This window comes from Sylvia atricapilla, chromosome 5 (assembly GCF_009819655.1).
Source record: "Sylvia atricapilla isolate bSylAtr1 chromosome 5, bSylAtr1.pri, whole genome shotgun sequence".
NCBI classification, from domain to species: Eukaryota; Metazoa; Chordata; class Aves; order Passeriformes; family Sylviidae; genus Sylvia; species Sylvia atricapilla.
In genome coordinates, this window is record NC_089144.1 from 19,741,445 (window position 1) to 19,751,971 (window position 10,527).

The window sequence follows — 10,527 nt, forward strand, 5'->3', positions numbered from 1 at the left end:
TTTTACCTGGAAATGTGGCAGGATATTCATGTGAAGTTCATGATAGCATTTCAGCTGAAAGAGGGGTATTTTTTTAAGCTGGAAGTGTTTCCCTTGCTTTTCACCATGCAACCAGTCCTTGGAATGACTCTATGAGGGCAATCCAGTATGGGAAGCTACACAGTAATCCTGACAATCATATAATGAGGAGGAGAGAGCTCCCATTTTCAATAAAAGTCCTAAATAGAGAAGACTTGAAACATTGGTTACTGACCTAGTGTTGACAATGGTTAAACCAGAGCAGGGGCATAACAGTATTTAAGTGTTTTATTAAGACATTGTCTTTGTCTAATCACTTTTGATGCTTATTTCTTCATATTTACCATACCCTTCTCCCTCCAAGAGCAGATGTATCAACAGTATTGTGCAAACAGCTCTCTGTTTAAAGAAAATAGGTTAATACCCAACCGGCAGTAAAAACAAGGAACTGAACAAACAGAGGGATTGATTTCCAAAAAATGGTTAACTAGAAATCATTTTGTTCAGTATTATTACCACAGGAGAAGAAAAATACTCACCAGATCTCCAACATACCCCCAGTCAGATGTGCTCCTCTGGAAAGGAAAAATATGAAGGGGAATTTCAGCAAAGCTAAGAACACTGACTGGCTGTTTCAAGACAGGGGTCAGTGTCTAAAAAATTGTTTCCTAAGATTTTGGGTCATAGAATCTTGAGGAACACAGAACCATCCAAGTTTTGAAAAGACATCTAAGATCAAATCCAACCATTAACCCATTAACACTACCAGGGTCCACTAAACATTTACATGTTTTTCTGATACTTCCAGCAATAGTGACTCCAACACTTCCATGGAAAGCCTTTTTCAATCCTTGACAACCCTTTAATGGAAAAAACTGTCCCTAATATCCAACTAAACCTCTCCTGGCACAAACTGAGGCCATTTCTTCTTGTCCTGTGCCTGTTCCCTGGGAGCAGAGCCCAAACCCCCCGGGCTGTCCCCTCCCGTCAGGGAGTTGTGCAGAGCCACAGGGTCCCCCCTGAGCCTCCTTTTCTCCAGGCTGAGCCCCTTTCCCAGCTCCCTCAGCTGCTCCTCATCAGACTTCTGCTTCAGACCATTCCCCAGCTCCGTTGCTCTTTTCTGGACATGAATGACAATTAGTTTGAGTTCACAGATGAAGTGTGAGTATTCCTTTTGTCTTATTTCATGTATTTCTACACGGGATGTTGGAGCATGTGATCTCCCTGCTGTGCCTCAGAACCTGTCATAAACAGGTCAGCTTTCTTCCTCTTTCTTTTTTTTTCCTAAAGAAAACATTCTCTTCTAGAAAAACATTCCTCCCGAAAGCAAATAATGTTGGCAGAAAGTCATCCTCAGACATGTTTGTTTTTAACAGAAAAGTTCTCTTTGTTTTCCTGTGAAAAGTGGAAAAGCTTCAAACTCCACACCTCTTTAGCTCACTTTGTTGCCATTTACATTAGAAAATATTTATTTATGTATGATATGCAATATGTATGAATTAAAAAACCCATTGTGTAATCGATATTACATTAACATGCTTGTGCCTACGGAAATTAGTTATGCATGCATTATTTAGATGAAATTGCTCATTAATTGTTGTGGTTTTTTCCCTCTGCCCTGTGAATTGCTCCGTTTGGAAATTTCTATGGCAAGGGGTGACATCTTGTGGCCATTTGAATTATTCAGTTCAATTCCCCAAAAAACCTCCCTCACATAAGGAATATTTATATTAATCCCCTGAAAGGGATTTTGGCTCACCTAGATGCAACGTTTTAGTCCAGGAATCTACTTTCATATTATCGTCATAACTAGGCCAGCTCAGCTCTCCAGGATCAAGAGGACCCAAAACCACAGAAGATGCTCATGAAAGCAGCTTTAATCCCATCATGCACTGGAAGATTGCTCTGCAATTGTTAAATTCATTTGAAGCTAAATAATATACTGTTCTAGGGAAATCTTGTGCTTGAAATCACCAAAAGATGGTGATGTCATAGCAAGTTCATCTAAAAGACATGATTTTAAAGACCCTTAAAAGGCAGATGGAGAAGATTTCTGCCTGCCTGAGAACAAATGCATGTTTTCATTTTCTAGCTCTAAAGTCTGAACCATTCAGACTGGGATTTCAGGATATGGAAATTTATGACTCTCTAGAGACCCTCTGCAAAGCCTGATGGACTGATCCTGTCACACCCCAAAAACTTCACTGTACAGTGAACTGGACTTTTACACCTGATAAAGGACCAGACCATGAAGAGTCATATTTGGCCCCACACATACCCTTGGCAGAGGGGGAATCACCATCTTGAACACAAATTAAGATCAAACCAACATTAACTGCAATAAATTTAATTTTGGAAAGATGAAGACCAAGACCTCAGAACACAGGATTTTTTTTTTTTTTTTGGTTGTTTTTTGGTTTTGTTTTTTTTTTTTTTTTTGGGAGGGGGGTACTTTTCTGGTTCTCAGGTTAGGGCTGCTGACTCCCTTTAGGAATGGTGGTTAAAGCTTTCAGGATACCCAAGTTCCTTGTGATAGTTCTTGGTGATTAAGAGGGGGTAGCTGAAGAGGAGAGATCTTATCAGCAGCACATGTAATGATTCCCATGGCTGTTGTTAGAGATCAGACTAACAACTGGGAAGGATCAGACTAACTAACTATGGGCTGGGTCAGCCATACCCCTGGAATCTCAGAGATTGCAGAGGGCAGCCACTCCAACAGGTCAGGAGAACAGAGCTGTACCTTTATCTTCAGGTACCTGAGCCTCAGAATCATGGAACACAGAATCATAGAATGGTTTGGGTTGGAACGGACCCTAAAAATCCTCTAGTTCAACCTCCTGTGCCATGGGCAGGGACACCTTTCACTAGATCAGGTTGCTCCAAGCCCCATCCAACCTGGCCTTGAAGGTCCTACTTCAGGTCTGAGTGCTAATGTGATTACTGAGAACAGGGACCTCTGTGGTACCTGAGGCTCCTGCTATTTCCAGCATGAGGATTCATGGCTGATCCTTGCTTTTGAACCACATCCAGACCTGTTGATAACTGCACAAAAACAGGATCTTGAGCCATATCTCATATGTGGCCGAATTGCCAATCAGAATGAAGGCAACATGTGCCTCAGGAACTGTTTGAAGGACAGATGCTGGGCTCTGTCTTCAGATACTGAGATGCATCTTCTCCTGAAACGTGTGCAAAGGTGTGGATATTTAACCCTTCACAGTGGTCTTTGTTCAAATCACTGTGCATGGACATTACAGCTATTTAGTAAAATCAGGAGAGCAGGATCACAGATGTTATGCATTTGACAGAAGTTTCTGTTGTACTGGGGCATGAAAAATGTTGAAAAGCAGATGCACAGCATGAGAAACTAGAAAGGAGATGTGATCTGCAAGTGTTCAAGGCCAGGTTGGACAGGGCTTGGAGCAACCTGGTCTACTGGAAGGTGTCCCTGCCCATGGCAGGGTGTTGGAATTAGATGATCTTCCAGATCTCTTCCAATCCAAACCATTCCATGTTCAATGCTTCTATGATCTACCTGAAATGTCCTCCAAGTTTTTTGAGGCGCTGTTCTCTCATAATTTCTTGTTTTCCTGTAATTTCCTAAGCAGTTTTTAACACACTCCAAATCCATTGCAGCTTCTTCACACTCCTTTCGGGGATCCTCACTGTGAGATGCAAGAAGAGAAATTTCAGATCTAAGACTTGACAGTTTGTCTTCAGGGTGCTGCACATGGGTCCTTGTCTGTTTGGTTACATTTGCACCCTGGCAGCTGGGGGAGTCTCCAACCAGCTGATTTAGGAAGAAACTCTTCAGTATGAGGGTGGTGAGGCCCTTGGCACAGAATGTCCAGAGACGCTGTGGCTGCCCCATGTCTGGAAGTGTTCAAGGCCAGGTTTGGGTGGGGCTTGGAGCAACCTGGTCTAGTGGAAAGTGTGGAAGGTGCTCCAGAGGGAGGTTGGAATGAGATGAGCTGTAAAATCTCTTCTAAGCCAACCATACCACGATTCTATCTTTCCACTCTATCTCTTTCCATATATCCTTCCTGTGCTGCTTCTCTTGGAGGAGAAACCAGGCAGGCAGAACAGTAATAAAAAGGTGTGATCTCACCCACTTCTGGACAGCCAGAGATCTGGACCCAGACCTGGGGAATGTGCTGCAGAACATCCCACCTCACAGGGTGCCTCACAGGTCTAGACACTTATCTACCTCCAGAACAGAGATAACAGCTGTGCACCACGACAGAGAGGTTCACAAGGTCACCTGCATTCCAGCCCATGGAACACTCTGCTGCTGTGGTCATGAGGACATCCATACACCTGAGGCACAGCATTTTGGGAATTACTCAGGAGCAAAATAGCAGAATCCCTTATCTGTACCTAGAAAACCATCCTCTGCAATTAGAGCAAATCAACAGGGTCTGCAGGGAGCTCTGTTGCCTTGTTGCCAATGGGCTGGTGAGCTCTTTGCAGAAAAGCATAGTGCTGAAAAAAATAATTTGGGATACAGCCTTCCTGTAGCAATGAACAGTAAATAACTGTGTGCTTGCTACTGGCCAAGAGCTGGTGTCTCAAGATGATTTGCACAGTTCAGTTTAAATCTCATTGATTATATTTTATTGTGACTCAACTAATATAAGAGTAGCTGAGATCTTTGTTCTACTGGTTTGCAAAGATTTATTTGATAGCTAAAGAATGGAAAATAATGCATGGGAATAAAAGCAATAACTGGTATAATGAACCAGTGGTAGAATTGTAAATTACTGCATGCATATGTCTGTGCCTCTGTATCCAGAAATTTTGGGAACAGAGGCAACATAATACATATGGCACTTGATACAGGCACTTTGGAAAGAAATAATGCCCCTGAAGAAGTGCAGCTAGGAGGGATTTCTCTTAGGCCACGAGTCAATTATTTAAATACCAGACTGGCAAATGTGAGGAGGCTTGATTCATACTCATGCTAAAATCTACCATTTTTCCCCACTGTTATGCAGGCTTTAGGTATCAGTAGTTTCCATCCAAAGCCTTAGGATAAAGAAAAATCTGGGTTCCCTGTGTGCAATTTCAAAGGCTCTGGGAAATCCAACATTACTCAAGAGGGTCTTTTGTTATCACTACATTGAACAAGCTCAAGAAAAGCAGCACCAGAGCTTGGTGGAGAAGGTCCACTCCGACCATAATTTCTTTCATGCAGTGTAATGAAAAATTAATACATTCAAACAACTGATTTCATGAGTATTACCATTAATTGCTACAGTGTAAAAACACAGAAAAACTCTTGCAATGCTGCTCTAAATGTTTCTGTCTCCCCAAGCCACAGACTAAAATAATCTGCAACCCATCAATGGCTGGAAACAAATTTTATTTCCAGGTCTCAGATGCCACCAGCTCATCACTGAGTGCCACTCATCCTTTTCCGTTTTCTCATGGAAAGACCTCACCTGTTTCAATGGGATTTCCCCCAGACATGGAGTTAGACAAGTATCTCCACTGTTTATCATCTCAGGAGCACAGACACAGAACAAAGTTTTGTTGTGCTTAAGAGAGAGCAGCAGTTCTTGTTCCAGCCAGGGATATGGAAGTCTCAATGCCTATAAAAACCAGCTGGTCCCACATGATTGTGCACTCACAACCCTGGACATGGAAAAAAACACTAAGAGAGAGCTCCCAGGCATTCTGGCTTCCCTCCTCTTCAGAGCATTTCTGGGTACTGTACCTGGTACCTGCCACTTCTCGCCTTGGAGCTTGAGGGAAAACCATCAATTTCCAGATCAATCAGGTTTTGCATTTCCTAGAGGAGGGAGAAGAAGAAAGAGTTGCTGCTGCCGTCACTTTAAATAAATCAGTTTATCACTTGATTTATTATTGATTAGCACTTCACAGGAGAGTTCCAAAGGGGATTTACCTCCCATGGATGCTAATGGTGGAGGCAGAAGCACAGACCATCTCAGACCAAAATCCTCACACATTCAGTTTCCCTCAGTTGCCCATCAGCTCTATAAACTCCTGTAAAAATCACGACCTTTACCATCATTTTACAGCCTGTTCCTTTGAAACAAGGAGTAATATTTAATATTAAATGACCACAAAGAGCAAGAGGCAGATGATTATCATCAGGATGGGTCTACCCATGAAAACTACAGACCTCACTCAAAGCAAATTCAGAGAATTTCTGCTCAAACCAATAGAAATAGTCTCTGGCTTACACTAATATACCTGAAAACTAAATTCCCCTCAATGACAGAAAAAGAACATCAGATCTTTTCCAAGTACAAAGTTGCACTGATTCATTTAGAAGTGTGGGCCACACCACAGCAATACTCTTAATTAAATTTTGTTATGAGTTTAATTTATGGCAATAAAGAAGTTTAAGTGCATGAATTACTTTCCAACTTATGTGATAGCATACACACAAAGGTCTGCACAAAACTAATTTAAATTGTTTAAGCACATTGATCTTAAATTGATAAGGCACCTATAATTAGAAAGAACCACATCTCTGGAATATTTTTTCATGGGAATTACAAACCCAGTTTTAAAATCTCATTGAGTCAAGAAAATGGCTGTAAAAATAAAGAAAAATAGGATATCTCAACTCACTGAAGATTTTTATTAAACCTACAAAGAAGAAGAAAGCCTCATATCAACCCTGCTGACTTCATAGAAATATTTCAAATGTGGAAATGGGTGTAGACACCAAATCAAAGTTCACTCGAGCCTGGAGATTTAAATTTAGACTCAGTTTCAGAGTCAAAGATATAACTATCCTCCTTTTCATCATTGTATTATCCCAAGAAATGATGGTCTCTTATAAATTCTCTCATCCCTCTGCTGAGGAATGTAAGGTCAATAGGATATTCACTCTGTATTAGAATTCCTGTTAACAAAAACCCAATTCCATACAAAGCCTTGCTGAAGTTCATAGTGTCCCACACAGGAGGCTCCATCCACAGAGATGTTTGGGTGCCCTGGTTCTGCTTACTCCAGGGAAACAGGGTAAAAAACATTCTGAAGATTGGAGTATAGAAGCCACTTAAATGTTTAAAGGTTAAAACCACACCAGAAAAGGCAACACTGAAGTAAAAACATGAAACCTGCTCGGAATGAAATTTGGACTTATGCTCACACTCTCCCTTTAATAATATTAAATAATAATTATAAGCTTTCATAACATTAAAAACCCCAACATTACGAATGAAGACTGATTATCTGAAAAATTTACAGCTAAAAGTAGAAGGGAATTGTGACGCAGTGACCCAGTTCTGCCCCTACTGTCTCAGCAAGGGAGGGAGACCTGGGCCCTGCCTCCAAATACTCACATCTGGGATGTCGTCGATAACCAGATCAAAGCCACCGACTCCAGAAATGAGGACAAAACCAGGAATCTGCTCAGATGTTTCATTTTCCTTCCCTCCTGAGAGCAGCCTGCACAGGTACAGACACAAGTTCCTCCCTTCTCTGAGACAAGTTCAAGGAAACAAGCCAGGTTTGTGCAGCATTTTGAGCAAAGTTCTGAAATGCTGACTTTGTTTAGGCCATAGGTAAATATTAGCCTGCAACGCAAGCCTGAGCTGTGGTGCCTGAGCAAGGGTTATCCAAATAGTGTCTTCATTTGCCTCTGCCCTCGATAACAGCCCCTGGCTTGGATAGGCTCACTCCTTGCTTTTGTAGCTCTCCCGTGATGTTTGACTAATTTCCTGCTAGGCACAGAGCTCGCAGTATCCAAAAACTTCAAAAGATCTTACTGAGAACTCCAGCTTCTCTGTTTATAGCAACAAGGAGAAGTTTGGTTCTCAGCGTGATGGAGGCAGCAGCGTTGGGCTTCTCCAAGGGCCCTCCCACCCAGCCAACCCACAGGGGCTGGCAGAGGCCTTGGGGTTGGATCCTGACCCACACAAATACCCTTTTTTCCATTCTGCTGGGGAAAATAATAGCTGATTATGTGATAGTTCCAATTTTCCAAAATTAGTCACATGAGAACATTTGATGATATTTTCAGGTGCACGTTTTATGCTCCTGGGTGCTTCTGAAGCAGGTTTTTGCCTCCCTGATTCTTTGGGTGCTTAAAATGATGAGATAAAAAGAGCAAAGCAAAAGGGGGGAAAGAAGGGAGGAAGACGTCTTTTGGAAAAAGTTGTTGGGGCATCCCTTCCACTTTTCCACAAGAAGGATTGCTGGAGACATCTGAGCAGCTTCAGTGCAGATGACAGAATGAACTGTGAACTCTGGGACAAAACAGCTGTCAAATATATACTATTAATTCTATTCTATTCTATTCTATTCTATTCTATTCTATTCTATTCTATTCTATTCTTATATCCCATTACAGTACATGACATTTTCTCGTATACTGTATTGTGTTATATGATATTCACTATACAATACTAATAATATTCTGTCATCTTCCCTTATGCTATGTTACACTTCGAGGTTTCAGTAAAAGATTTCTGTGGCACAAGTCTGCTGTTACTCATCCTTTCTCCATCTCTTCCACAGATGGTTTCTCAGCCTGGGCCCTGAACTTGCACCCAGAATTTCACAAGGAATGGCAGCAGAGCTTTTCAGCTCTCTGCCAGGTAAAAGAGGTGAGAGCAGTGATGTGTTTAGAGGAGGGGAGTGTACAGGAGGGGACTAGAGAGGATGGGAGCAGCGTTTTTCAATAATCATAGAATAATTTAGGTTGGAACAGGCCTTCAAGGCCATGTGGTCCAACCATTAACCTGTCACTGCCATGCCCACCACAGTGGTCCCCAAGTTCCACATCCATGTGTTTTTTAAGTACTTCCAGGTGTGGTGATGTCACCACTGCCCTGAGCAGCCTGCTCCAGTGCTTGACACCACTTCTGGTGAAGAAATTTTCCCGAATGTACAACCTGGATATCCCCTGGTGCAGCTTGAGGCCATTTCCTCTCATCCTACTGCTGATTACCCGGGAGAAGAGATCGACTCCAGTCTGTCTGTCCCCTCCTGTCAGGGAGTTGTAGAGAGTGAGAACTTCACCCCTGAGCCTCCTTTTCTCCATGCTGAGCTCCTCCAGCTCCCTTATTGTGCTCCAGACCCTTCCCCAGGTCTGTTCCTTTCTCTGGACACATTCCAGCGCTTCAATTTCCTTTTTGTAGTGAGGGGCCCAAAACTGTACCCAGGATTCAAGTTGTAGCCTCACCACTGACAAATTCTGGGGGCTGGTCACTGCCCTGTCCTACTGACCCCATTATTTGTGGTACAGTCTGGCAGTGTTTAAGTTAACTACCTCAAAGTTAACTTAGGAAAACCCTCCATAGGTGTCATGGGAGCTATGGCTGACAGGACTTCTCCAGGGCTGCAAGAGCAGCAGGACAGGGCAACTGGCCTTTGTTTGGCTAAACCTAGTTTAGCCAAGGCTATACCTTGAATTTGTATATAAACTGATTTTTGTTCACACATGTGCCCCTAGTTCAGAGTGATCAGTCCTGTCTCATCAGAAACTTAAAGCTGTTCTGGAGTCATCTGAGCCTTTGGACCACGAAGCAAGTCACTGGTGCCCTGAAGAGGTTACAAAAATCCTTTTAGAACAAAGTTAATTTTAAAAAAAAGTTTGTAACTACTTAATTCAGTCCTCTCTCAACCACTAAATGTGGCTTAGTGGGGTTTTCTGGGAAAAATACTAAGATTGGGAAATTAGTATGACCACTAGATGGCACAAACTGCTCAAATATACTGCCCAAAAGAGCCCAAAAACCCGAAACCTCTCAATTTACAGACAATATACGAGAGAAACAGGTGCTGAGGATGCTCAGAGCTCTACCATGAGTTTAGATGAACCTCCCCAGGATTTCATGAAGAGGACAGGATCTCAGTAAGATGTTCTGTGATATGTGTCTATTGGGCTGTTCCATGAGTTGTCCTCTCATTGGCTGGGATTCCTCTGGAACAAAAAGTTTTCATGCGCTGTTCTGGCCTGAATCACCTGAATGAGTGCTGTGCAGATCCTGCCCCTCATAATAATTAAATTTGGCCAGCTTGGCTTGCACCTGGGGAGAAATGTCCCCATTTCTGTGTCTGATGAGATAGCCAACATCCTCTTCCCGTACTGAATTCCATATCTGGAAATTTCCAGTGATCCAGATGAGAACAGGGTGTACCTGCAAGGAACAAACTTGGTGTGAATGCCCTGACATTAATCCCATCACACAGCAGCCATTCTGGGGAATTATATATATGGATGTACAGCAGTGCCCCAGACACAGTCAATCAACCTCAGCACCAAGGCCCTTTGGCAGAGGCTTTTGGTGATTTTCATCAGAATAATACCAGATTTGGAAGATCTGAAATGCTTTGCTGGGCCACAGTGTGCACAGCTAATGGCAACAGGGAGATCAGCAGACCCTGGGAGCCCAGAAAACACCTTTCTACTCTTCTCTGCCCTGTGGAACCCTACCTGGGGGGCTTCATCCAGGTTTGGAATCTTCAACATGACAAAAATGTGTTGGTGCAAGTCCAGAGGAGGCCACAAAGATGCTCTGAGGGCTG

The 10,527-nt window shown here is 42.7% G+C and overlaps 1 long non-coding RNA gene across 1 annotated transcript; it reads right to left on the reverse strand.

Annotated features, from left to right (window-relative positions):
• Positions 1 to 551: 551 nt before the first annotated feature.
• LOC136361991 (uncharacterized) lies at positions 552 to 7,384 on the reverse strand. The gene is made up of 3 exons (XR_010743715.1): positions 7,338 to 7,384; positions 5,735 to 5,809; positions 552 to 593 (listed from the first exon to the last, which is right to left on the reverse strand). It is a non-coding gene; the product is annotated as an uncharacterized lncRNA (long non-coding RNA).
• Positions 7,385 to 10,527: the final 3,143 nt, after the last annotated feature.